Here is a 27712-nt window from a genome sequence, read left to right as displayed (position 1 = left end):
AGTCCTAAGGGGAAAGTTCATAGCAATACAGGCATACCTCAAGAAACAAGAAAAAAGTCAAATAAATAATCTAACTCTACACCTAAAGCAACTAGAAAAGGAAGAAATGAAGAACCCCAGGGTTAGTAGAAGGAAAGAAATCTTAAAAATTAGGGCAGAAATAAATGCAAAAGAAACAAAAGAGACCATAGCAAAAATCAACAAAGCCAAAAGCTGGTTCTTTGAAAGGATAAATAAAATTGACAAACCATTAGCCAGACTCATCAAGAAACAAAGGGAGAAAAATCAAATCAATAAAATTAGAAATGAAAATGGAGAGATCACAATAGACAACACAGAAATAAAAAGGATCATAAGAGACTACTATCAGCAATTATATGGCAATAAAATGGACAACGTGGAAGAAATGGACAAATTCTTAGAAAAGTACAACTTTCCAAAACTCGACCAGGAAGAAATAGAAAATCTTAACAGACCCATCACAAGCATGGAAATTGAAACTGTAATCAAAAATCTTCAGCAAACAAAAGCCCAGGTCCAGACGGCTTCACAGCTGAATTCTACCAAAAATTTAGAGAATAGCTAAAACCTATCCTACTCAAACTCTTCCAGAAAGTTGCAGAGGAAGGTAAACTTCCAAACTCATTCTATGAGGCCACCATCACCCTAATACCAAAACCTGACAAAGATCCCACAAAAAAAGAAAACTACAGGCCAATATCACTGATGAACATAGATGCAAAAATCCTTAACAAAATTCTAGCAATCAGAATCCAACAACACATTAAAAAGATCATACACCATGACCAAGTGGGCTTTATCCCAGGGATGCAAGGATTCTTCAATATCCGCAAATCAATCAATGTAATACACCACATTAACAAATTGAAAAATAAAAACCATATGATTATCTCAATAGATGCAGAGAAAGCCTTTGACAAAATTCAACATCCATTTATGATAAAAATTCTCCAGAAAGCAGGAATAAAAGGAACATACCTCAACATAATAAAAGCTATATATGACAAACCCATAGCAAACATTATCCTCAATGGTGAAAAATTGAAAGCATTTCCTCTAAAGTCAGGAATAAGACAAGGGTGCCCACTTTCACCATTACTGTTCAACATAGTTTTGGAAGTTCTGGCCACAGCAATCAGAGCAGAAAAAGAAAGAAAAGGAATCCAAATTGGAAAAGAAGAAATAAAACTCTCACTATTTGCAGATGACATGATCCTCTACATAGAAAACCCTAAAGACTCCACCAGAAAATTACTAGAACTAATCAATGACTATAGTAAAGTTGCAGGATATAAAATCAACACACAGAAATCCCTTGCATTCCTATACACTAATAATGAGAAAATAGAAAGAGAAATTAAGGAAACAATTCCATTTACCATTGCAACGAAAAGAATAAAATACTTAAGAATATATCTACATAAAGAAACTAAAGACCTATATATAGAAAACTATAAAACACTGGTGAAAGAAATCAAAGAGGACACTAATAGATGGAGAAATATACCATGTTCATGGATTGGAAGAATCAATACAGTGAAAATGAGTATACTACCCAAAGCAATTTATAGATTCAATGCAATCCCTATCAAGCTACCAACGGTATTCTTCACAGAGCTAGAACAAATAATTTCACAATTTGTATGGAAATACAAAAAACCTCGAATAGCCAAAGCTATCTTGAGAAAGAAGAATGGAACTGGAGGAGTCAACCTGCCTGACTTCAGGCTCTACTACAAAGCCACAGTCATCAAGACAGTATGGTACTGGCACAAAGACAGAAATATTGATCAATGGAACAAAATAGAAAGCCCAGAGATAAATCCACGCACATATGGACATCTTATCTTTGACAAAGGAGGCAAGAATATACAATGGATTAAAGACAATCTCTTTAACAAGTGGTGCTGGGAAAACTCGTCAACCACTTGTAAAAGAATGAAACTAGAGCACTTTCTAACACCATACACAAAAATAAACTCAAAGTGGATTAAAGATCTAAATGTAAGACCAGAAACTATAAAACTCCTAGAGGAGAATATAGGCAAAACACTCTCCGACATACATAACAGCAGGATCCTCTATGACCCACCTCCCAGAATATTGGAAATAAAAGCAAAAATAAACAAATGGGACCTAATTAAACTTAAAAGCTTCTGCACAACAAAGGAAACTATGAGCAAGGTGAAAAGATAGCCTTCAGAATGGGAAAAAATAATAGCAAATGAAGCAACTGACAAACAGCTAATCTCAAAAATACATAAGCAACTCCTACAGCTCAATTCCAGAAAAATAAATGACCCAATCAAAAAATGGGCCAAAGAACTAAATAGACATTTCTCCAAAGAAGACATACAGATGGCTAACAAAGACATGAAAAGATGCTCAACATCACTCATTATCAGAGAAATACAAATCAAAACCACTATGAGGTACCATTTCAGGCCAGTCAGAATGGCTGTGATCCAAAAGTCTACAAGCAATAAATGCTGGAGAGGGTGTGGAGAAAAGGGAACCCTCTTACACTGTTGGTGGGAATGCAAACTAGTACAGCCACTATGGAGAACAGTGTGGAGATTCCTTAAAAAACTGGAAATAGAACTGCCTTATGATCCAGCAATCCCACTGCTGGGCATACACACTGAGGAAACCAGAAGGGAAAGAGACACGTATACCCCAATGTTCATCGCAACACTGTTTATAATAGCCAGGACACGGAAGCAACCTAGATGTCTATCAGCAGATGAATGGATAAGAAAGCAGTGGTACATATACACAATGGAGTATTACTCAGCCATTAAAAAGAATACATTTGAATCAGTTCTAACGAGGTGGATCAAACTGGAGCCTATTATACAGAGTGAAGTAAGCCAGAAAGAAAAGCACCAATACAGTATACTAACGCATATATATGGAATTTAGAAAGATGGCAACAATAACCCTGTATACGAGACAGCAAAAGAGACACTGATGTATAGAACAGTCTTTTGGACTCTGTGGGAGAGGGAGAGGGTGGGATGATTTGGGAGAATGGCATTGAAATATGTATAATATCATATATGAAACGAGTCGCCAGACCAGGTTTGATGCACGATACTGGATGCTTGGGGCTGGTGCACTGGGACAACCCAGAGGGATGGTATGGGGAGAGAGGAGGGAGGAGGGTTCAGGATGGGGAACACATGTATACCTGTGACAGATGCATTTTGATATATGGCAAAACCAATACAATATTATAAATTTAAATAAAATAAAATAAAGGAAAAAAAAAGGCACAAGGAGATAAATAGGAGAAAATTTGTCTGAGATGATTGGGCTTCTCTGGTGGCTTAGTGGTAAAGAATCTGCCTGCAATGTAGGAGCTGCAAGAGGTGCAGGTTCAATCCCTGGGTTTGGAAGATCCCCCTGGAGGAGGGCATGGCAACACACTCCAATACTGTTGCCTGGAGAATCCTATGGATAGATGAGCCTAGCAGTCTACAGTCCATAAGACACGACTGAAGCAACTTTGGACATGATTTATACAGCACAGATATTTAAATGAAAGCTGAGAGGTAATCTAAGGAAAAATAAATCATTACTTATGACATTTTTAAAACAATCTTTCTGAGGAGGGCTGCAGCAGTGCACCAAAGTAACAGACTTAGAAGTCAGAATCCATCTTTTTATTCTGACACAGCCATTTAAACCACAAAAGAATGTGGTCACAGCACACCTGCTCTAGCAGACTCTGCTTTTTTATTGGAAAATTAAAACAGTAATTCCTGACCACTCCAAAGTAGTGGCAAATTTCTTTGAATGTACTTTATTTATTTATTTGGCTACACTGGGTCTTAGTGGCAACATGCTGGGTCTTTTTATAGTTGCAGCATGAGGGCTTTTTTTTTTTTTTTTTGGTCTGTTTGGGTTTTTTTTTTTTTAGTTGCAGCATGTGAACACTTATTTGCAGCACATGGGATCTAGTTTCCTGCCCAGGGACTGAACCCAGGCCTCCTGAGTTGGGAAAGCCGAGTCTTAGCCACTGGACAACCAAGGAAGTCCCACAAAAATAATTTAATGGTGTACTATGCACCCAGGAAGCATTGGATTAGTGGTGGATATTATTTATGAGAGTTTCCCTGATTTTTGAAGTGATTATACTCATTTTGTTCCTCATCGTGTCTGAATGTATGATGCTTTTCTCTACTTTCTATCTGTGAGAACATTTTGACATACTAGAAACTCATGCCATAATCCAATCTTTTCCAGTATCTATCCTAGATATTTCATGTAAGTGAAATCATACACGATTTGTGCTTTGGTGTCTATCTTCTGTCACTTAGTACGTTTTCAGGCTTCCCAGGTGGCACTAGTGGTAAAGAATCCACCTGCCAGTGCAGGAGATTAAGAGACTTGGGTTCAGTACCAGGCTCAGGAAGATCTGCTGGAAGAGGGCATGGTGACCCACTCCAGTATTCTTGTCTGGAGAATCCCATGGACAGAGGAGCCAGGCAGGCTATGGTCCATAGGGTTGCAAAGGGTTGGATATGACTGAAGCGAATTAGCACAGCAACAATCAATATTTTCAACACTAAATTATTTCCATGCCACGGACACCCAATAATAGTATTCCAGACCAGCTGACTGATGACAGAAATGATGGTACTTAAGGAATCCTTGGAAAACTTTTAAGTAATTGATGCTTCTGCAGAAGGGAATGAAAACAGAAAGTAACTAAATATTTTTAAGTATAGAAAGTAGAGATGAGATTGAACTCTGCCAATCATGTAATGAATAAGGTATGGAAATGACTTAGTGATGAAGGAAAATGCTACAATGTTCTTCTAGTCATTTATGTTGATGGTCTCCTTTGTATTAAAACTGGCAAGCTCAGATATACATGATGCAAAAAAGGATCTAGTTTTGGGGGGATATCATATATATATATATATATATATATATATATATATATACACATACATACATACATACATAATATAAAGCCAGATGAATTTGTTTCTATAATGGATTTAAAAAACATTTAAGAATAAAACAGCCCACAAAGTGAGAGGGATACTCTCTCAAGTATCACCTAAATTAATAATTCAGCAACAAATTTTAAATTTTCATTTTTGGCAATAACAGTCAAGTGACCTCACCTTATGATTAACTTTCCTGATTCTACCCTCTTTAAAGATGGTACTCTTAACCTATATGCAGCTTACATAAGCCAGTTTACTTTGCATTCAACTTGGATGAACAATGAACATTGAAGATTTAATTGTAATTCAAATAAGTTATTGCATCTTAAAATAGGGACATTTTCTGGGTGAATGTTTAAATTCTTCATTCACTAAACTTGGTTATAGTAAGATGTTTTATCAATTGACAATTGAAGAATATTCACTTTGGGAGAAGCACAAACAGCTTTTGTCTCCTCTTAGTATGAAATAATTGTTCTGTTTTCTAAATTTCTATAATATCCTATCTTGGTTCTTCTAGTGACACTTACATTATTTTTCTTTGAATTATAAAGATTAATGCTCAGATACTATCTATATCTCTCTGGACCTTGTGCTCCTTAAAGTTCTTTAATGTGTGGTTTTATACTCCTCTTAGAGCCAAACTCAAACCATTATCAATAGTGAGGTAGTCATTAGAAACTGAATCAAAAGGAAGTAGCTTTTTGGTGTTTTTTCCTCACTGTGTTGCAATTTTAACTTATCAAAGAAATACTGCTTAGGAGATTTCAACCAAAGCTTTCACTTGAACAATGAAAAAATTCTCCAGCTAATGAAAAAATAACAATAAAATTTTTTTATGTATTTAGAACTTATAAAACTCAACAACAAAAACAACAACAAAATTTCACAAACAATATGATTAAAAATTGGGCAGAGGAACTCAATGGGGCCACAAAGAGTCAGACACAACTGAGTGAGCGTGCGCGCGCGCGCGCACACACACACACACTGAAAAGACATTTTTCAAACAAGAACATCCAAATGACCAACAGGTACATGAAAAAAATGTTTAACTTCACTAATCAGGGAAATTTAAATCAAAGCCACAAAATGGTAACACTTCATATCTGACATGGCTATCATCAAGGAAGCAAGAGATAACAAGTGTTGGCTAAGATGTGAAGAAAAGGGAACCTTTGGACACTGCTGGAGGGAAGGAAAACTGGTACAACTGCTCTGGGAAACATTATGGAGGTTATTCAAAAACAATAAAAGTGCAGCTACCATAAGATCCTGCAATACTACTTCTGAATATATATAGATAAATGTATCTCCAAAACTGAGAACAGGATATCAAAGAGATATATGCCATGTTTATTGCAACATTACTCACAATTGCCACAAGGTGGAAACAATCTAAGTGTCTTCAAGGGATGAATGGATAAAGAAGATGTATATATATGGATACGGAATACTGTTCAACAAAGAGAAATAAAGAAATCCTGCCATGCGATAACATGGATGGACATTGAGGGTATGACTCTTAGTGACATAAACCAGACAAAGGAAGACAAGTACTGTATTATATCATTTATATGTGGAATCTGAAGAAGTTGAACTTATAGGAAATGAGTAAAATGGTAGTTACTAGGGGCAGGGAGTGGAGAAATCGGGGAGACATTGTTAAAGGGTACAGACTTGCAACTAAAAGATGAATAAATCCTAAAGGTCTAACTCACAGCACAGAGGTTATAGTAAAGAATACTGTATTATATACCTCAAAATTACCAAGAGATTTGATCTTAAATGTTCTCACTGCAAAAAGAATGTATAAATGTAGCATGTCAACACATTGTACAGCATAACTTATACAATATTATATGTCGATTAAGTCTCAGTGAAATAGCTATGTAAGTAAGCAAATAAGCTAAAAAATAAAGAAAACAAGTAAGCTGGAAGGTATAGTAGGACAATATTGTGGAAAGGATGAGAATAACAGATCATAATTTTGCTTATTTTTTAATGTAAAAAATTAGATGCATTTTAAGAATATTGTATTTTGCTATTCAGTAGTAATGTCTTGGTTTATTAATAAAATATAATTTCTAATATGAGATATATCTATCCCACATATCCACACATACCAAGTTAATAACTATACCAACTGGAATTGAATATTTACTTCAACATCCTGTTAAGTGACAAAATCTTGTTTATACCTTTTTATAGATAATGTTTTCAGAGTGAAATTGGTCTGTATGCCTGAGGCTGATTTGAATTTGTAAGCATACAGTGGTGTGAGTCTAACAAAAAAAATTATGCTTTTCATACTTCCACTCATTTAACACTGATGATATAAACTAGCATATATTGTTGTCTAAGTTCATAATTAATTAGTCCTTAGAGCTACAAAAAGTAAAAATATCTTGTGGGATTTTATGTTCATAATGTAACTTTTAAAATATATTTTTGGGCCAAGAACTTTAATTTATCAGGAGTCCAAGTCTGTCTTAAACTAATTTCAGGCACTGCACAAATCACTCCTTAGCCAGTTAAGTCTCTAAATAAAAGTTAAACTGGGTTCAGCTTCCAAAATAAGTAAACAAATACATCTAACATTTGTCTCCAAAGACACAGAACTTGGATTGAAAATATGTTTTAAAAAATCCCCAAAGTCACATTATTATAGCTCAAAAACAATTAAGAATGACAGTCTTAGAGATACAACAGGTTTCATTCTCAGTTGAACATTTCCAATCTCTTTTATCACCAGTCATGAGATACAAAGTTCATGGCACCATTATGTCATGCTATAGCCTACATTTTGAAGCTGCCTAAGACTGATAACAGTGGAAACAGTGTCAGACTTTATTTTTCTGGGCTCCAAAATCACTACAGATGGTGACTGCAGCCATGAAATTAAAAGATGCTTACTCCTTGGAAGGAAAGTTATGACCAACCTAGATAGCATATTCAAAAGCAGAGACATTACTTTGCCAACAAAGGTTCGTCTAGTCAAGGCTATGGTTTTTCCTGTGGTCATGTATGGATGTGAGAGTTGGACTGTGAAGAAGGCTGAGCGCCGAAGAATTGATGCTTTTGAACTGTGGTGTTGGAGAAGACTCTTGAGAGTCCCTTGGACTGCAAGGAGATCCAATCAGTCCATTCTGAAGGAGATCAGCCCTGGGATTTCTTTGGAAGGAATGATGCTAAAGCTGAAACTCCAGTACTTTGGCCACCTCATGCGAAGAGTTGACTCATTGGAAAAGACTCTGATGCTGGGAGGGATTGGGGGCGGGAGGAGAAGGGGACGACAGAGGATGAGATGGCTGGATGGCATCACTGACTCGATGGACATGAGTCTGAGTGAACTCCGGGAGTTGGTGATGGACAGGGAGGCCTGGCGTGCTGTGATTCATGGGGTTGAAAAGAGTCGGACACAACTGAGCGACTGATCTGATTTGATCTGAAGACTGATGTATACAGTGGCACATTTTTAGAATTGATAAAGTATAACATATTTGTTAGAAAAAGTGTTAGGAGTAAATTGGTTTGGGACAATTTAAGCTTTGGAAAATTTACAAAGGAGAGACCCTGTGGAAATGTAAATGGATTGGTCCCCACTGGTGAAGATGTTACTTTAGACTTCTCAAGTGGTGCAAATGGTAAAGAACCCACCTAACAATGCAGGAGACATAAGAGACACAGGTTGGATCCCTGACAATGTTGGGATCACAATTTGTCATTATCAGAATGTGGTCATTAACTGTCCCTGAAAGTGAAAGTTTTAGTCACTCAGTCATGTCTGACTCTGTGACCCTATGCACTTTAGCCTGCCAGGCTCCTCTGTCCATGGAATTCTCCAGGAAAGAATACTGCAGTGGGTTGCCATTCCCTTCTTCAGGGGATCTTCCTGATCCAGGGATCAAACCCGGGTCTCCTGCATCGCAGGCAGATTCTTCACTCAGTCATCATTTGTCCCTCGCAGCCATATATTGCCAGGGAGCCTTCCTTACCTGAACGACTGGATCTGGGATTCTGTTATGAAATATGGGAGACTGTCCTTTCTCAAACACACTAAAGACTAAGTGAGAAGGAATTTAGTTAGACTGGGAAACCTAAATGTTGGAAAACACTCTCTTGAGACAGGAGCCACTTGATATACAGTGATTTGCTCTGCAGACTTTCAGTGACACAGTCTCCCTCTTTCAAACAGTTCTGACAAAAATGACCCAAACTCTTCAAATTCCATCTGACAGAGTGTTTCCCAGCATATTCTCTTCAGAGCAGTCCTTCCAAGAAAGGTTCCCCAAATTCATTTTGTGATTAATACAGACTGATCATGAAGAAAGATGGTAGCTAAGAGGATTAAATTCTGCAGTTGATCTCCTGACTTGGAGACCTGTGTTTTCACAGGTATATATCTTAACCTTCTGTGCCTAAATTTTCCTATTGTAAAATATGGGTAACAATAATATCTAACTCATAGGATTATTACAAAAATTAAATATTATACATACAAGGCTTAGAACAGTGCTAGGTATCAATTAAGCACTCAATAAGTGCTTAGCTACCTGTAGCCATAAAAATAAACCTTAGAAATCCTTCAACAATAATTCTCTTCTGAAGTTTATTATGAATGTGAGCATATGAATGCTCTGAAAAGTACTTAGTTAAAGAAATTGGTTTAACCCAGTATTTCCCAAACCTAAATAGCAGATCACTTAATGACTCATTGAACTAGTTTTCAGCAGAATATCCTATGAAAAGCTATCTTGACAATTTCTACTGATGCCAAAACCAAGTTGAGTGGATGGGTAATCAGATCAGATCAGATCAGATCAGTCACTCAGTCGTGTCCGACTCTTTGCGACCCCATGAATCGCAGCACGCCAGGCCTCCCTGTCCATCACCAACTCCCGGAGTTCACCCAGACTCACGTCCATCGAGTCAGTGATGCCATCCAGCCATCTCATCCTCTGTCGTCCCCTTCTCCTCTTGCCCCCAATCCCTCCCAGCATCAGAGTCTTTTCCAATGATTCAACTCTTTGCATGAGGTGGCCAAAGTACTGGAGTTTCAGCTTTAGCATCATTCCTTCCAAAGAAATCCCAGGGCTGATCTCCTTCTGAATGGACTGATTGGATCTCCTTGCAGTCCAAGGGACTCGCAAGAGTCTTCTCCAACACGACAGTTCAAAAGCATCAATTTAGACCAATACAATCAGTAGTTATAAAGAAAAAAGGATCCACCATCTTTTCAAAAAGAACTCCATTCTCACTGTAAGTAATTACTTGATCACATTGGAAGAGAACTATGTGACAAGATGTTTGAATTTCAAGGGCAAGCTGCATGAACTGAGACAGGCAAACCCAAGAAATGAACTTTGAAGCACTCTTCAGAAACCAATTATATCCCAATTCAACAGTTATCATTGCTGAACACTTGAATGACCCTTCATTTACACTATTGCTGTACCCTAATCAATTACTTATCTACACCTTACAGAGAAGGGAAGGCTGATGACCCCGCCTTCAGCAATATAGCAAGGCTTCTAGAGATCACTTAAGACAGATAGCTGGCATCTATGATCAAACTCAAATATAACTCCTTGAATTGAACACTCAATAGTTCTAGGCATTTCATATTACTAATTCTCACAAAAATCTCCCAGTGGGCATTATAATTTTACACATAAAGTAACTAAAGCTGCAAAGCAATTGAATTATATAATTAAGAATTTAGTAACAGATTCACCCAGATCTATGAGATTTCAAAACGAGTGCTCTTTTTTTTTTAATACTATGTTGGCTACTTATACAATGATTATCAACTCTTCCTTCTTGATTTTTATTTTTTAAATCATCTTTTTCTCCTATATTGTTATCTCTTTTCCTATGACACAGACTCATAAGATCCATAAAGAAATGGAATTAATGTCTTTGCGGGGAAGATTCTGAGAAAGCAAATTCTTATGGATTGGTACTCTCTTAAGCTAGTCCTTGGTGGGAGTGCCTTCTTTTCTATTCTAGAAACCCAGAAAAGACTGGTGTGGCAGCTTTGAAACACTAACTTAGAGAAGCTAATTTCTTAGAAACTTGCAGAGGAGAGTGAGTGCCAAGTCACTTCAGTCATGTCCCACTCTTTTGTGACCACGTGGACTGTAGCCCATCAGGCTCCTCTGTTCATGGGATTCTCCAGGCAAGAATACTGGAGTGGGGTTGCCATGCCCTCCTCCAGAGGATCTTCCCAACTCAGAGATGGAACCCACTTCTCATGTCTCCTGCATTGGCAGGTGGGTTCTTTACCACTAGTGCCACCTGGGAAGCCTTGCAGTGGGGTCTTAAATTTAAAAAAAAAAAAAAAAAAGGTTGAAGTTTGGAAGCTGGGAATTGGTCTAAGGCCTTAAATTGTTGGAGGTGTTAGTTTTCTAATAAACTCAAGTTTCCCTGGAAAGTTTCTTCCTCAAATTTGGTGGCTAGGGCCTAATATTTCTGCAGCTATAGGAACTCAACTTACATAAGTTAATGGCAAAATTGGATTCCGTTCAGTTCAGTTCAGTCGCTCAGTCATGTCCAACTCTTTGCAACCCCATGGACTGCAGCACACCAGGCATCCCTGTCCATCACCAACTCCCAGAGTTTACCCAAACTCATGTCCATTGAGTCGGTGATGCCATCCAACCATCTCATCCTCTGTCGTCCCCTTCTCCTCCTGCCTTCAATCTTTCCCAGCATCAAGGTCTTTTCAAATGAGTCAGCTCTTCGCATCAGGTGGCCAAAGTATTGAAGTTTCAGTTTCAACATCAGTCCTTCCAATGAACACCCAGGACTGATCTACTTTAGGATGGACTGGTTGGATCTCCTTGAAGTTCAAGCAACCCTCAAGAGTCTTCTCCAACACCACAGTTCAAAAGCATCAACTCTTCAGTGCTCAGCTTTCTTTACAGTCCAATTCTCACATCCATACATGACTACTGGAAAAACCATAGCCTTGACTAGATGGACCTTTGTTGGCAAAGTAATGTCTCTGCTTTTTAACATGCTGTCTTGGTTGGTCATAACTTTCCTTCCTAGCTATATGGAATCCTGCTTCACCACCAATATTTTAAGAAATGCATCTGTTTCTAAAGATAGCTGAGGGACAGCTACTCAGTGAAGAAAAATAACCCACTGATTCTGTCATCATCAGGGTCTATTACTTAGAGAAATAAAGTTGACAGCAGTCAACATTAAGGCCAAGTCAGTACTGTGCTAAGACAAATAGGAAATCAGAAACCGCCTTGTATTCCTTCTGTTTCCAAATAACCTTATTAGAATTAAATCCCAAATGTGCCCAAGATGGGCTGGAAGGATTTACAGTCTACAAGTATCTAATGATTAGAGATAAATTTGGGTATCATTAATACAGTACCTATGGGGAAATGTTCAATATTCCTGGCTTTCATATTTGTTGTAAATTTGTATTAATGACTGTCAGTGGACTTGCTCAGTAATTGGACTATAACATTAATGAACTGGTGTTGATTTACCATACCTGAGGCTGTAAAATTATAATTATAAATGGCTGTTGAGAGAGGTATGAAGTCAGAAATCATACACTGATAGTAGTCCAAAGTGCATAAATAACTTGAAGATGTATCATGAATTTGGGATATAAGCCGAATAAAGAAACAAACAAGATGCAGTCCCTTGGAGGCATTAAAACTTACCAGCTTTAGAAAGAGGTTTGTCTAGATAGAGCTGACACTCTTGAGAAAGTAAATCAATATTTTGGGGTTGGCTCAAATTGGTAGTCCAGAACTAGAATAGATCAGGGGCAATGGAGGCAGTTAAACCATGTCATTGAGGGCCTGGCTTGCTGTACTGCCCCTCATAATGTAGGCTTCATCCTTAATAGACCCATTCATGAGTAAGACCATTTCTAGCAGCAAGTGTATTTGTATTCTTTGGTGTTTCATATGCAGTTGGAGAGAATAGGTAAATTCCCACAACCTTTAAACAGAAGCACTGAACTTCCTGCCAATTAGGTCATCGCACCAGGGGGAATGCCGTGGTGTGAATAAAACTCAGGCTTGGGATTTCCCTGGTGGGTCAATGGTTAAGAATTCACCTTCCAATGAAGGGGACAAGGGTTTGATTCCCAGTCGGGCAACTAAAGCCTGCACACTGCTACTACTGAGTCCACATGCTTTAGAACCTGCTCACTACAACTAGAGAAGCCTGTGTGCTGCAAAGAAGATTCCACATGCCACAACTAAGACTAACATAGCCAAAACCAAAAAACACTCAGGCTTTAGTTTTCTGATCTACTGACCAAGACAAGAGAATGTCATTATCCTAATAAGTTTTGACCAATCAAGTTTACTCCAAAAATAGGAAATTCAAAACCTATATATACAGGTTGTTATTTTCAGTGACTGTATTTCATAACATTGAAGATATCATTTCCTCAAAAAAGATATCATATCTTTTTATTCTTCAAGACTCAAGTAAATGTATTTGCTATAAATACAAAGAAGGGAGTGGTAAGGGGTGAGTTTTTTATCTATACAGACATAATTAACATCTAAAGGATGGCTTTTACTATGTGACCTATAAATTAGAATGTTTATTCTGTCTCACAATAAGGCTGAAAGTGAAGGTGTTACTCATTCAGTTATGTCTGACTCTCTTCAATCCCGAGGATTATATATAGCCTGACAGACTTTTCTGTCCACGGAATTCTCCAGGCAAGAATGCTGGAGTGGTAGCCATTCTTTTCTCCAGGAGATCTTCCCAACCCAGTGATCAATCCCAGGTCTCTTATATTGCAGGCAGATTCTTTACCATCTGAACCACCAGGGAAGCCCATTCATTTACACATACATACATATACATATACATAGAATTAGAGGTTTAAACATATGCAGATATCTCAAATGTCTTAAGTGATGTTCTTTTAAGCTTTTTAAGTACCCACCAGTTGATTTTATAATTTAATAACAAATAACCACACCTCTAAAAAACCTCAAGGTAAATTGACATGGATATCCTACATTTCTGAGGATAATTACTTGAATCAGAGATGTCTGCTTAAATTAATTTACAAACAGTAGGTAAGTAACTGGACACAGAAGACACTTAAGGAGGATTTCACGTATAATTCACATCAATGAACTTTTACACACCAGTGTGACTATATCATGATTAGCTGTTCTCTATATTTCAGTATATAAGATGAGAATTCAGAACAGATTGAAGATAATGACTTTCTTCTTAAGTTTTCTCAGATTCTCAATATTGCCTATATGTCAATTGCCACATGGTTAAGTTGGTAAAATTGGGAGTTTAAAGAGGCTATGGTGAAGCCAGGTCTTGGCCAATGCTAGAAACAATCACTTAAGGGCAACATTTTCAGAAAAGTTTAACACAAATACCCCTTGGGAATAACTATCCATGTCTCAACCGAATGCAATGAGAGAGAAATCAACACTGATAACCAAGTCCAACAAGTAGGGGTTGGGACACCCTGCTATTTGATTGAATGAAAATTTTGGAGAAGATAAAAAAGAAAGCAAATCTTGGCCAACAAACAAACAAAAAGGTGAGGCAACACGCCTAGTAGAATTTACAGGGAGCTACAAAGAATCTTAAAATAGTTTTCTTTATTATGTAATTAAACCTGAACTGTGTTAGATATTATTAAAGGACCTTAGGCTTAGTCATTAGGATGAATAATGAATTTCATCTTCCTTTATTCATTTTGCCAGGTACTGAGGATAAAGTAATAAACAAACATATTACTTGATTATATGCACTTAAAATTTAATGTAGGAGACAATTCTTGAACACTATCACAAATATATTAATACCAACTGCAATAGGAGGTGTTAAAGAAAAGCTGAAGGTGTGGTAAGACTGTCTGACATAAGAATACAATTTAGATTTGGGGGATAATCCTTAGAAACAGTGGAATTTAAGCTGAATAAATAATAGCTATTCAGATTTAGAATTGAAATAAAAGGCAATCTATGAAAATAAAGTTGCCTGTCTAAGGGCTCTTAAATGAAAAAGAGATTTAAGAACAATTTAACCAAGGGCATGGCATCATTCAGACAAGGCAAGTTTTTTTTCTCTGATTTGTTATCCCATGACAGGCACTCTCTACTTTACTTTAGAAGTCTGTATTTAGGTGTCTCATCTATTATAAACAACTGATAAGGTATTTGAAGATTAAAAAAAGATTGCTCTTGCAAAGTCTATGACATTATGATTAGACTAGATGGGGAAAATTAGTAGGTGCTCTGATGAACTTGTAATACAAAGGGTACACTTAAGATGAATTTCAAATTTGCTTGACATGTATCTTTAAAAAATTTTCTAACTCTTTCCACTATCAAGGCTTAGAATCAATGGTCAACTGAGAAAACTCTTGACACCTGGAATATGGTCTCTATATTTCCATAAATGGAGTTGGGGAACTTTAGAGAAATAGCTAGGATAGAAAATGTACAAGATAGACCTGGAGCACATCTAAACCAGAAACAAAGAAAATTTTCAAAAGTAATGCTGCTTATGGCAAAGAACTCAGAATCTTCCTATGGCTAAAGATGAGGAAATCGAACATAATAACTGCAATGATTGAAACACACTAAGTATTTTACAATCCTTGAATTCAAAATAATAAAAAAGGAAGAAAACTCTGTCTTTTTTCCCTTTAGAGAAGAATGATAGTGAATCTACTTGTTAGTTCAAAAACTAGTAAAAAAATAAATGTGGAGATGGGTGGGGAGGATGAATCCAATACTTAACCTATCCCGTGTATATGAACTATACCCTGGGGTTGCCAAATAATTAAGAGATGCTTCTCTTTCTAGATTGGGATAAGGAAAACTGCCAGAGCTTTAGGTATAAACAGGATATTACACATATGGTAATAACAATTACATCCAAGAATTAGCGAATGCTTTACTCTGTATAGGGCTCTGTACTTAACATTTTGCATATATCATGTAATTCAAGCTTCACAGAATTTTGTCCCAATGTTAGGTATTATTCCCATTATAAAACAAGAAAACTGCCATTTAAAGAATGTGTCATATATCTACAAAGCACTCGAATTATGAATTAAATCTGTAAACCCACGTTATCTAACTCAATGGCCTGCTTTCTTAACTATCTTGACCAGGAATGACAGAAACAAGTTAAAGAGGTTATAAGAGAAAAAGAAGGAGTATCTAATATGCTTTTGGCAGATTGAGAAGCTTCCAGGAAGAAGTGATGTCTCAGGTAAGATATGATGGATAGTGGTATTTACACATAAATGAGTACAGTGAGGGAGACCACAGAAAGAACTTACCAGGCAAAAGGAACATCTTGAATTAAAGCCAGCCTGCTTGAGAGAGGACGATGTATCAGTTAGTTATCATTATGCAACAAACCATCCTAAAACTTAGTGGTATAAAGTAGTAAACAATTATTTCTTAGGCATACGTGGGGTTCATCCAATCAATGCCACACAGTTCTTACATTGGCAAGGATTGTTTGTATATCTGTGGATTAACTAGGGTCTCTGTTCTACATACCTCTCACCCTCCACTGGGGACAACGTCCTTCTCTTGGAAATGTCAGAAGAGTTAAGAAGGTAAACAGAAGCAAGATACTTTTCTTTAAATATATATATTCATTTATTTATTTGGCTGTGCCAGGTCTTAGTTGTGGTACATGGATCTCTGATCTCCAATGTGGCAGGTGGGATCTTTAATGGTGGCATGTGGGATCTAGTTCCCTGACCAGGGATTGAACCCAGGCCCCCTGAATTGGGAGTGTGGAGTCTTAGCCACTGGACCACCAGGGAAGTCCCAAGCAAGCTTTTTGAAAACTAAAATTAGGAATACTAGGTAACTGTCTCTTTTGCTCACTCTATTACCCAAAGTTAGTCAGAAGACCAAACAGTGCTGGAGATTTCAGAACTCAACTCAGTAACCAGGTACACAAAAAAGCAGATGAGTAATTGGGGCCACCATTGATGCAGATATACCAAACAAAGCTAGGAGCTGCAGATGGCACATAACGTCTGACAGTAGAAAGCCTTAAGGGCTTAGATGCAAAACAAATCTAGAATTTAGCCCAGAGTCTATTTTACCATCATTTGTAAGGAAACCTAAGAGTGAAATATGGATGCCATTGTACCAGGGCTATTTCCTCTTTGTAACCTCCAGAATCCTTCTTTTCTCTCTCATCTTTAAAGTGTTGTTTTGAAAGGCAATACTTCAAGTTTGTTAAGTTCTCCAGAGACCAGAGAATTTCTGTGGTACAGGACTACTAACAGACTTGACTATGCCGTGCTAATTAGCACTTCGGTCAACACACTTTCACAGACACTGTGTGTACTGCATGGATGGAAAGAGGAAACAGCATTACCTATTCCAACGGCATTCATAGTATCCCCAAAATTAGAAACTGTCAGATTCTTTCAATACAGCCAGCTCCCTTACCTCACACCTCGCTTTGAAAATGGGAACATACTCTCTTTTATGACTTTGCTGTATCTCTTTGATGCGTCTCAATTACAGTACCTATGAGCTGCTGCTGCTGCTGCTGTTGCTAAGTCACTTCAGTCATGTCCGACTCTGTGCGACCCCATAGACGGCAGCCCACCAGGCTCCCCCGTCCCTGGGATTCTCCAGGCAAGAACACCGGAGTGGGTTGCCATTTCTTTATCCAATACATGAAAGTGAAAAGTGAAAGTGAAGTCACTCAGTCGTGTCCGACTCTTAGGGACCCCATGGACTGCAGCCCACCAGGCTCCTCCATCCATGGGCTTTTCCAGGCAAGAGTACTGGAGTGGGGTTGCTATACCCAAAATGTGAATTTGCTCTCTCTCCAGCTGTCACAGAGGAAACCAGCTTAGAGATCAACAGTGGTTTAAAGCCTAGAAAGACACGGTCAAGTGTCATTCTCTGGAAGAAAATTTCTTTATTTTTTTTTCTAAGTCAGAGCCAGGCTTTAAAATCTGGAAATTCTAAAGTTGTCTTTTCACACATGATTGAGTTTTTTTTTTTTTTTTTTTTAATTTACTTCTCCTAATGATGTTAAAGTCTCCAGATATAAATAGAATCCCTTTTAAAAAATCACTCACTTAAAATCTTTCCCTGTTTCTTCTACAGGGATTATTACACTCATGTTGATTCTGTGACATATCATCATCATTATTTGTGGTTTGGGGATGTAGAGAATGTCTCCAATACATGGAATTTCCTTAGCCAATCACATCAGAAATGATTTTATGTCATTGTTTTTGAGAGTAATGTGAACACAGACATATAGAATTGGGTTCAAAAAACTGGTTACTTCGAAGTTAAAAGAAAATATAAATACATATAAATAAGAAAAAATATAACAGTGGCTAGACGACATCTTCAACTGAATAATTCAAATAACAAAGATGCATAAGTAAAATATATATATATATTGAAAACTTATCAAAAACTCTTAGAAACTTATTTAGACCAATGAACTGCACAATCACAACTCATTAAAAATGTTCTTTTCATTTATCATCTTTAGGCATGCAATATATTCTGCACTCTTGCTTTTTTTTTTTTTTCCAAGCTTCATATGTCTTCTAAGTCTCTTGATTTATAGGTATCTACTCCATCCCTTTCCTTTTCTTAGAATTTATCTGTTAATGAACCCAAGTCATTTAACTAGTATTTTCTCACAGTCTATACTTTGCCTTCTGTACCATTATGGTACAGATCAACAAGTTTTTCTGTCTTTTGCACTTCTTGAAAATTGGCAGGTGAATCAAGGGACTTGATCAGAGTTATTTCAGAAAGATTATAGGTAGTCACTCTGGGAAATAGGTTCTGCTGTTCCTCAGTCAAGTTAAACAGAGTATCCATATGGCCCAGTATTCCCATTCCTATGTATATACTCAAAAGAATGAAAAACACATGTGTACACAAATACTCACACACAAAATGCTTATAACATTTATAGCAAATTATTCATAACAGCCAAAAAAGTAGAAACAAACCAATATCCATCAACTTATGAATGGATAAACCAAATTCAGTATATAGTGGAATACTATTCAACAACAAAAAGGAATAGAGTACAGATAAATACTGCAAAATGGATAAATTTAGAAAACACTTATGATAAATGAAAAAAGCCAGTAACTAAAACCACATGTTGTATGATTTCATTTAAATGAAATGTCCAAAACAATTAAATCTCTTGGAACAGAATACAGATTACTAACTGCAAGCAGTTGGGGAGGGAATGAGAAATGACTGCTTATGGATAGTAACTTTCTTCTTAGGGTGATAAAATGTTCTGGAATGAGAAAATTACAATGATTCACAACTTCAAAAATATAATAAACACCACTAAATTATACATTTTAAAAGGATGTATTTTTTTGGTATGCAGATTATATCTCTATTTTAAAAGATTTCAGATCATATGCAAGCAGGTACATAATTGGGATACCTCTTATGTAATGTTAGTGTCAGCTGATGCTCAAAATCTAAATCTAATAATTCACTGAGGAATGCAAAGTGGTAATATTCTAATTCTATTTTTTTTCATAGTAGGGATATTTTATTTAAAAATTCTTCTCATTTTGTATTTGGTTAGCCAATGATAAACTTTTTATACAAAAGTAGAATAAATCCTTAATTATTTCTATTTTCCAACTTTAAAGATAAATAACTGATTATCATCCTTTGAAAGAAGTTAATTTACAGATGTATGTGCACACACACACACAAACTATGAATTCACGAGTTTAAACAGACAATATGTTTTGATCGGCTGCAATATTACCCTTTTTAAAGCCCAAACAATCCCATCTTTGGTCAGGGGAAGCCTTTACCAACACGCTCCCAAGTATATTTGGCATAACTCTAGTAGTTTTTAATACCTTCCTCATTCATCTTGTGTATTTCCTGCCTGAGACCTGGAATTAGCGATTTCCCCAACAAGTCTTGGTTTCTTAGAACAAGAAGTGGTACTCTAAAAATCACAGTCTGGACCCTTAATATGCTTACTGTTACAGGGTTAATCAAGGTTTCAGATCTCTTTCAGAATCAAATAAGATAAAGGTACATAAAGACATGTCTTTATATATATATACATATATGCATGCATGCTAAGTCACTTCACTCTTTGTGACCCTATGAACTGTAGCCCACCAGGCTCCTCTGTCCATGGGATTCTCCAGGCAAGAATACTGGAGTGGATTGCCATGCACTTTTCCAGGGGATCTTCCCAACCCAGGTATCTAACTCATGTCTCCTGCATTGGCAGACAGATTCTTTACCACTGAGCTACCGGGGAACCCCATGTATGTGTGTATGTATATGTGTGCATATATATAATATAAAAGATATATTCTGTTATTAAATTAAAAATATATATTGAGTTGATGTAATTGTTTCCATTGTTCAGTTGCTAAGTTGTGTCTGATTGTTTGCCACCCCATGGACTGCAAGACACCAGGCCCCTCTGTCCTCCATTATCTCCTGGAGTTTGCTCAAATTCATGTCCACTGAGCTGGTGATGTTATCTAACTATCTAATTCTCTGTCATCCCTTTCTCCTTTTGCCTTCAATATTTCCCATCAAGAAGGTCTTATCCAAACATCTCTATTTAAAACACAAAGCTACAATATCTTACTATATCTCTTATATTATACATCTATTGCTCCTTTCTTCATACATCTATTGTTCCTTTCTTTTACATTGGTAATGAAGAGAAGTTTTTGCACATTACACACATAATCATTTTAAAATATGATGTTAATATCACTGCTGCCAATCAAGTTCCTAGGAAAAATTAAAGCCATTTTCTATATGCAGTCCCCAATCTCCTCCTCATTCATTTGTGATTTGTCATATATACATTGCCTGATAACTTTAGAAAAATAGAAACATTTAGGAAAATCCTGATACAAATCCTTGTATCATTTCTTTAATGCCTTCTACCTTATTATTAAATAGCATGTTGCACTAAAAACTGTTGTGGACATGTATTTCCAGCATATTTGATCATTTGTAAGGAAGTTATTTTGCTCCTTATTATCTTTTTTTATTACAATAACTTTGAATGATATCTGGGCTTCCCTGGTGGCTCAGCTGGTAAAGAATCTGCCTGCAGTGCAGAAACCTGGGTTCGATCCCTGGGTTGGGAAGATCCCGTGGAGAAGACAGCAGCTACCCACTCAAGTATTTGGCCTGGAGAATTCAATGGACTATATAGCCCATAGGGTTGCATAGAGTTAGACATGACTAAGCAACTTTCACTGAATGGTATTTGGCTTCAAAATAGTTTTTGTTATATATTTTTGTGTGAAACTTGTTGACGTGAAACTTTCTAAGGAGGCACAGCTCAGGGCATCATTTCTAAAGTCACAGAGCTTGCTCATCCATTGTATGTACACTGTGTTCAAAAATATGACAGCTCACTTTTTGGGATTTCCCGGCTCTGATCTGGACTTTCTCTATTCTTTTCTCTATTGTGCCTATCCTGTTCAATTTAGATCCCATCATAGTAGCTTCTCTTTAGTTTGAGGTCCTATCCTGGAAAGGAACCCTGGAAGGTAAGTTCGGAAGATCCATGAGTGCTCTAAGCTCTTCTGTCCTTTATATTTATCCTTTACACAAGAGGACAAAACCCTCTTGGTGTCAGCTTCTGTTCACATGTTGACCCTCCTGCATACAGCTGGCTCTTTGGGGGTTCTCTGTTCTTAGGGTTCTCGTGATTGTTAGACACCACATGGCTTCTCTCTGCCCCATCACCACCATGTACAACCCATAAGTATTTATGGCTTCCTCACTCATGTGTATTTTGAAATGTGTGAGATACCTTTCATCTGGTCTTCTTGTTATAAGCGCTGTTATGGGTTTTTGGTTTTGCTATATATTGCAGCAATCTGTCTTTATGTGCGGAGTTAGAGAGTTTCAGAAAAAGATATCTCCTTTGACACCATTTTTTCAGAATCCTGCTCACTGGTTTCTGAAATAATCAGACTTGTTTGGAAATGAATTTTTACACATGCAAAAATAATTACTTAGAAATAATAGGAAAGCAAAATTTCTTCAGAGACGCATGTTACAAATTTCCTTGACCATAACTTTTCAAAAACACTTGAAATTTTAAACACTCTCTATAGAAAGACAACAGTTACTTGAATTTCTACTGATAACATAAATATCACAATCTCCTGTACAATAACCCACACAGTGATATCCGAAAAATTACTTGAGGGCTTCCATGGTGATTCAGTGGTTAAGAATGCAAGGCAACGGACACCAGTTTGATCCCTGGTCCAGGAAGATCCCACATACCATAGAGCAACAAAGCCTATACACCACAGCTATTGAAACTATGCTCCAGATCCCAGGAGACTCAACTACTGAGCCCATGTGCCACCAGGAGCCCACATGTCCTAGAGCCTGTGCTCTGCAAGAAGAGAAGCCACAGCCATGAGAAGCCAGTGCACTGAAACTGGAGAGTAGACTCCACTCCCACAACTAGAGGAAGCCTGTGTGCAGCCATAAAGACCCACCAGCAGCCATGAAAATAAAATAAAATAAATATTTATTATGATGAAATAAAAATAAATAAATATTTTTTAAAAAGAGTTACTTGATGTAGTGGCATACCTGGAACCTATCCATCACAAGCGTGATCATGTTTCTTTAACTATGAAAAGAAATTAACAAAAAGTTTCAGAATACTCTTTTCACCTTTCACAAATCATACAATTCTGCTCCAAAACGAACAGCTTTTTCTAAATTGGTGGTCCTATTTTGCTTCCTAGTTGCCTTCAGAGTTTTTAAAATTTGTTTGTGTACTGTTTTAAGGCTTTTTTATGTAGACCATTTTTAAAGTCATGATTGAATATGTTACAGCATTGGTTGTGTTTTATGTTTTGGTATTTTGGTTGCGATGCATGTGGGATCCTAGCTCCCTAATCAGGAATCAAACCCTTGCCTTCTGCACTGGAACGCAAAGTCAGCAACTGGACTGCCAGAGAAGTCCCTGTACTTAGTTGTTTATTAGTCTTTGGTAAAGAATTATTTTATTAAGTGAAATTTGAATCCAGTTTCACATTCTACAGTCATTTGTACACTATCAGCAAAGCTGACAGAAGGCAAAATATTGGTGTAGACATGGAGCTGATTCACTTCCCCAAATCTCTGTTTACACTCCTGTAAAATGGACATGATGAAAATACATGAAATAATGAGCAGTAGACTAAAAAAAAATTAAATCATGAACCTGATACTTTTATAAAACATTAAGTCATGATGTAAAGCCAGTAATTTCTGTGAGTAGTACTCCTCCTCCTAAGTAATGGAATTTCATAATTTCATATCCATGCTAAACTCTTTTGAAGAGGACTGATTTTCATAAATATGTTGTCATTTCTTCTGCAGCACCTGCTGATTCAAAATGAAATATTATTAATTCACCTGTTTCTAAAAATGTGTCTTTCCGTTTCTATGGAAATTTCCATAAGGCATTCAGGAAGCATTAGAAATATCAGAGTTGCCACAGCATGGGAATATGAGGACATTTTACATTCTACCAATGTCATCATAAGAAGTTAACAGCCACGGTTGTAGCTGCAATTTAAGTAGAATTCTTTTACAATACTTTACTGTGAAATCTCCATCTTCCATCTATTTTCTATTTTCTACTGGAGTGTAAAGATAGGTCAAATGACTTTCTTTGATTTATGTTGAGTTCTCTTCCATTATGCTCCTGTTCACCTTGTCTAATCAGAGATCCACACACCCTATGCCTCTTTTTACACCCTCAGAAAAGATCTTTCTTCCAGATGCTGTACATATATTGTCAAGTTGTTCCAATGTAAAGACAGATTCCATAAGAAGAATTTCTGGACAAGTTATCGCACAGTTTCAGGACTGAAAAGTGGAATAAAAAGCCATTAAGGGGTATGGATTTGAGCAGTCTTGGCCACAGAACTGGAAAAGGTCAGTTTTCATTCCAATCCCAAAGAAAGGCAATGCCAAAGAATGCTCAAACTACTACACAATTGCACTCATCTCACACACTAGTAAAGTAATGCTCAAAATTCTCCAAGCCAGGCTTCAGCAATATGTGAACCATGAACTTCCTGATGTTCAAGCTGGTTTTAGAAAAGGTAGAGGAACCAGAGATCAAATTGCCAACATCCGCTGGATGATGGAAAAAGCAAGAGAGTTCCAGAAAAACATCTATTTCTGCTTTATTGACTATGCCAAACCTTTGACTGTGTGGATCACAATAAACTGTGGAAAATTCTGAAAGAGATGGGAATACCAGACCACCTGATCTGCCTCTTAAGAAATCTGTATGCAGGTCAGGAAGCAACAGTTAGAACTGGACATGGAACAACAGACTGGTTCCAAATAGGAAAAGGAGTTCGTCAAGGCTGTATATAGTCATCCTGTTTATTTAACTTATACGCAGAGTACATCATGAGAAACACTGGACTGGAAGAAACACAAGCTGGAATCAAGATTGCCGGGAGAAATATCAATAACCTCAGATATGCAGATGACACCACCCTTATGGCAGAAAGTGAAGACGAACTCAAAAGCCTCTTGATGAAAGTGAAAGATAAGAGTGAAAAAGTTGGCTTAAAGCTCAACATTCAGAAAACTAAGATCATGGCACCTGGCCCCATCACTTCCTGGGAAATAGATGGGGAAACAGTGGAAACAGTGTCAGACTATTTTTTGGGCTCCAAAATCACTGCAAATGGTGACTGCAGCCATGAAATTAAAAGACGCTTACTCCTTGGAAGAAAAGTTATGACCAATCTAGATAGCATATTCAAAAGCAGAGACATTACTTTGCCAACAAAGGTTCGTCTAGTCAAGGCTATGGTTTTTCCTGTGGTCATGTATGGATGTGAGAGTTGGACTGTGAAGAAGGCTGAGCGCTGAAGAATTGATGCTTTTGAACTGTGGTGTTGGAGAAGACTCTTGAGAGTCCCTTGGACTGCAAGGAGATCCAACCAGTCCATTCTGAAGGAGATCAGCCCTGGGATTTCTTTGGAAAGAATGATGCTAAAGCTGGAACTCCAGTACTTTGGCCACCTCATGCGAAGAGTTGACTCATTGGAAAAGACTCTGATACTGGGAGGGATTGGGTGCAGGAGGAGAAGGGGACAACAGAGGCTGAAATGGCTGGATGGCATCACTGACTCGATGGACATGAGTCTAAGTGAACTCCGGGAGTTGGTGATGGACAGGGAGGCCTGGCGTGCTGCGATTCATGGGGTCACAAAGAGTCGGACACGACTGAGCGACTGATCTGATCTGATCTGATCTAATCTGATCACACTCCCTCAAGGCCTGTGCACTCTTTCATGAGACAAATTGGACAGTGCTTTTCCTCTGTGGTAGCTCTGGAGGCTTGAATTGTTCAGAGGAAACACCTTTCTGGTTTGGTTTTGCGTAGTAGCTCAAAATGGCACAAAGCACCCCTTCTTTTAAACTCGGGTTCATGAACTCATGAAAAGGAACCTAGTGGATGGGTTTTACCCTCACTCAGAATCCAGTAAAATTAAACTCCCCAAATAGACCTATATGGGGTTTGTTAGCAGTAAAATTTGAGAAAACAATGAAGCTAAACCCCTCACTGTGCCAAATTCTTTCACTTTTCTCAGATTTATGAGGGTCAGTTGGATTACCTCACATAAGCAGACCATTTGAGTAAGAGTAATCTTATTTTATATACAACAGACAAGCATTGCATTGAATTCCTTCCATCTATTAAACAAAATCTATGAGAGAGAAAAGAAAAGTTGAAATGAATTATATATAAATATTATATATATATATATATATATATATATATATATATATATATATATATATATATTTGGTCAGCATTCAGTAAGTTATTACTAGTATTTAAACAAGTTATCACTGACAGGACTGTGGAGCAAATGCTATCATGCTATTTCAATAAAAAGTACAAAGTGATCACAGCAAAGGTATGTTTTAACAAATTTGATACCACCGTTTTCCTACCAGAATTGTTTCAAATTCCCTTACAAACCATTTAGGCTTTGTCAACATAGAAGTTCTTTATTCTTTTCTTTTAACAAAATGAAATTCTATAGGAGATAGCTCCTATATTTTCTTTTTAAATTCAGAAACACAACACGTGCATCAAGTAGGAATTAGAAAGGTTTTCAACTGAGGTTAAAACAAGTTACTTTGGCAGTTCATCTCCTTTTCAGCAAGTTCTGCCCATGGACCAGACAGGATTGTGTACCAGAACAAATTTCTTATACAAGCTCCAGGCAATGACCTTGTAAATTTTCCTTTGGTACAACCACTGTGGCTTACATTACAAATCAGTCTCTAATCATTCCTTCATTCCTTAAGAGCAAAACATTATTATTCAGCTTTTCCTTGTATTGTCACTTTCACGTCTGGATCAGATAAGCTTGGATAAGATCTCTCTTCAGGAATTTTTGTAATGTTCAGTTTCCGACAAAAAGTGCATTCTCAGTAGAAAAAGCTGATAACTGCCAAATGTAGATTTAAACTGTCTAACTGGCTTTATTACTTGAAAGTGTTTCTTAAATCCTTAAGGCAGTCTGAACCAGTGCTGATGAAAAGCACTTGTGTCTGAAATTTAACCCTTTTGTATCACGATTCTGAATAATAATTCATCTATTTGGCTTGGGAGAGACTTAAAGTTATCTAGTGCAAAAGTCTAGCTTTTATAAAACTGGAAAGTGAGTTTCTGAGATACAAAGGTCACAGAGGAAGACAGATTCAGAGCCCGAATCTATGTGCCTCTGTAACACTGCCAATATTCAGAGACCATCAACTGGGGTTGAAAGATGAGAATAGTCAGGGGTCAGACTATCTTGACTTGAATCCTAGCTTTGCCATTCTCAAGCACCATGACGTAAGTCGTCTTGACCGTCTCAATCACTTTACGTGTTACAGCACCAAGACATACAGATTAGAAATTTTAGATTACACTGTCCTAACTTCACATGATCAAGAAGCTCCTGCAGAGCCATTGGTCCAAAAATCATACTGCTCTCTTGGCATAAATATTTTTTGACAGTCCATAGAAAAACTGAATTGCATTCATTTTTTCCTGCCCAGTTTCTGTCCTTTTAGATATACTTGTGTGCGTGCATGCTAAGTCACTTGTGTCCAACTCTTTGTGACCCCAAGACTGTAGGCCTCCAGGCTCCTCTCTTCATAGGATTCTCCAGGCAAGAATATTGGAGTGGGTTGCCATGCCCTCCTCCAGAGGATCTTCCTGACCCAGGGATAGAACCCGCATCTCTTACATCTCATGCATTGGCAGGCAGGTTCTTTATGACAGTGAGAGAGCCACATCTTTACATTTCCAAGTTGTCTGAGGGTGCCTTGTTGAAACCCCTAAATAACCAAAACCAGTGTCTGTTTTCTAAGGAAATCAGTAAAGCCATAGGTGAAACTATCGCTAGTTGGCCCCCGGGCCTATCTTAAGTGGAAAGCTTTCAATTTTGATCTATGAAGATTGAATCTCACATTTTGCCGTCACAATTTTTTTTTAAATTTTTTTTTCTAATTTTATTTTATTTTTAAACTTTACATAATTGTATTAGTTTTGCCAAATATCAAAATGAATCCGCCACAGGTATACATGTGTTCCCCATCCCAAACCCTCCTCCATCCTCCCTCCCCATACCATCCCTCTGGGCCGTCCCAGTGCACCAGCCCCAA

The sequence above is a fragment of the Bos indicus x Bos taurus genome, chromosome 22, assembly GCF_003369695.1.
Source record: "Bos indicus x Bos taurus breed Angus x Brahman F1 hybrid chromosome 22, Bos_hybrid_MaternalHap_v2.0, whole genome shotgun sequence".
NCBI lineage: Eukaryota > Metazoa > Chordata > Mammalia > Artiodactyla > Bovidae > Bos > Bos indicus x Bos taurus.
Note: the sequence above shows the minus strand (reverse complement) of the source record.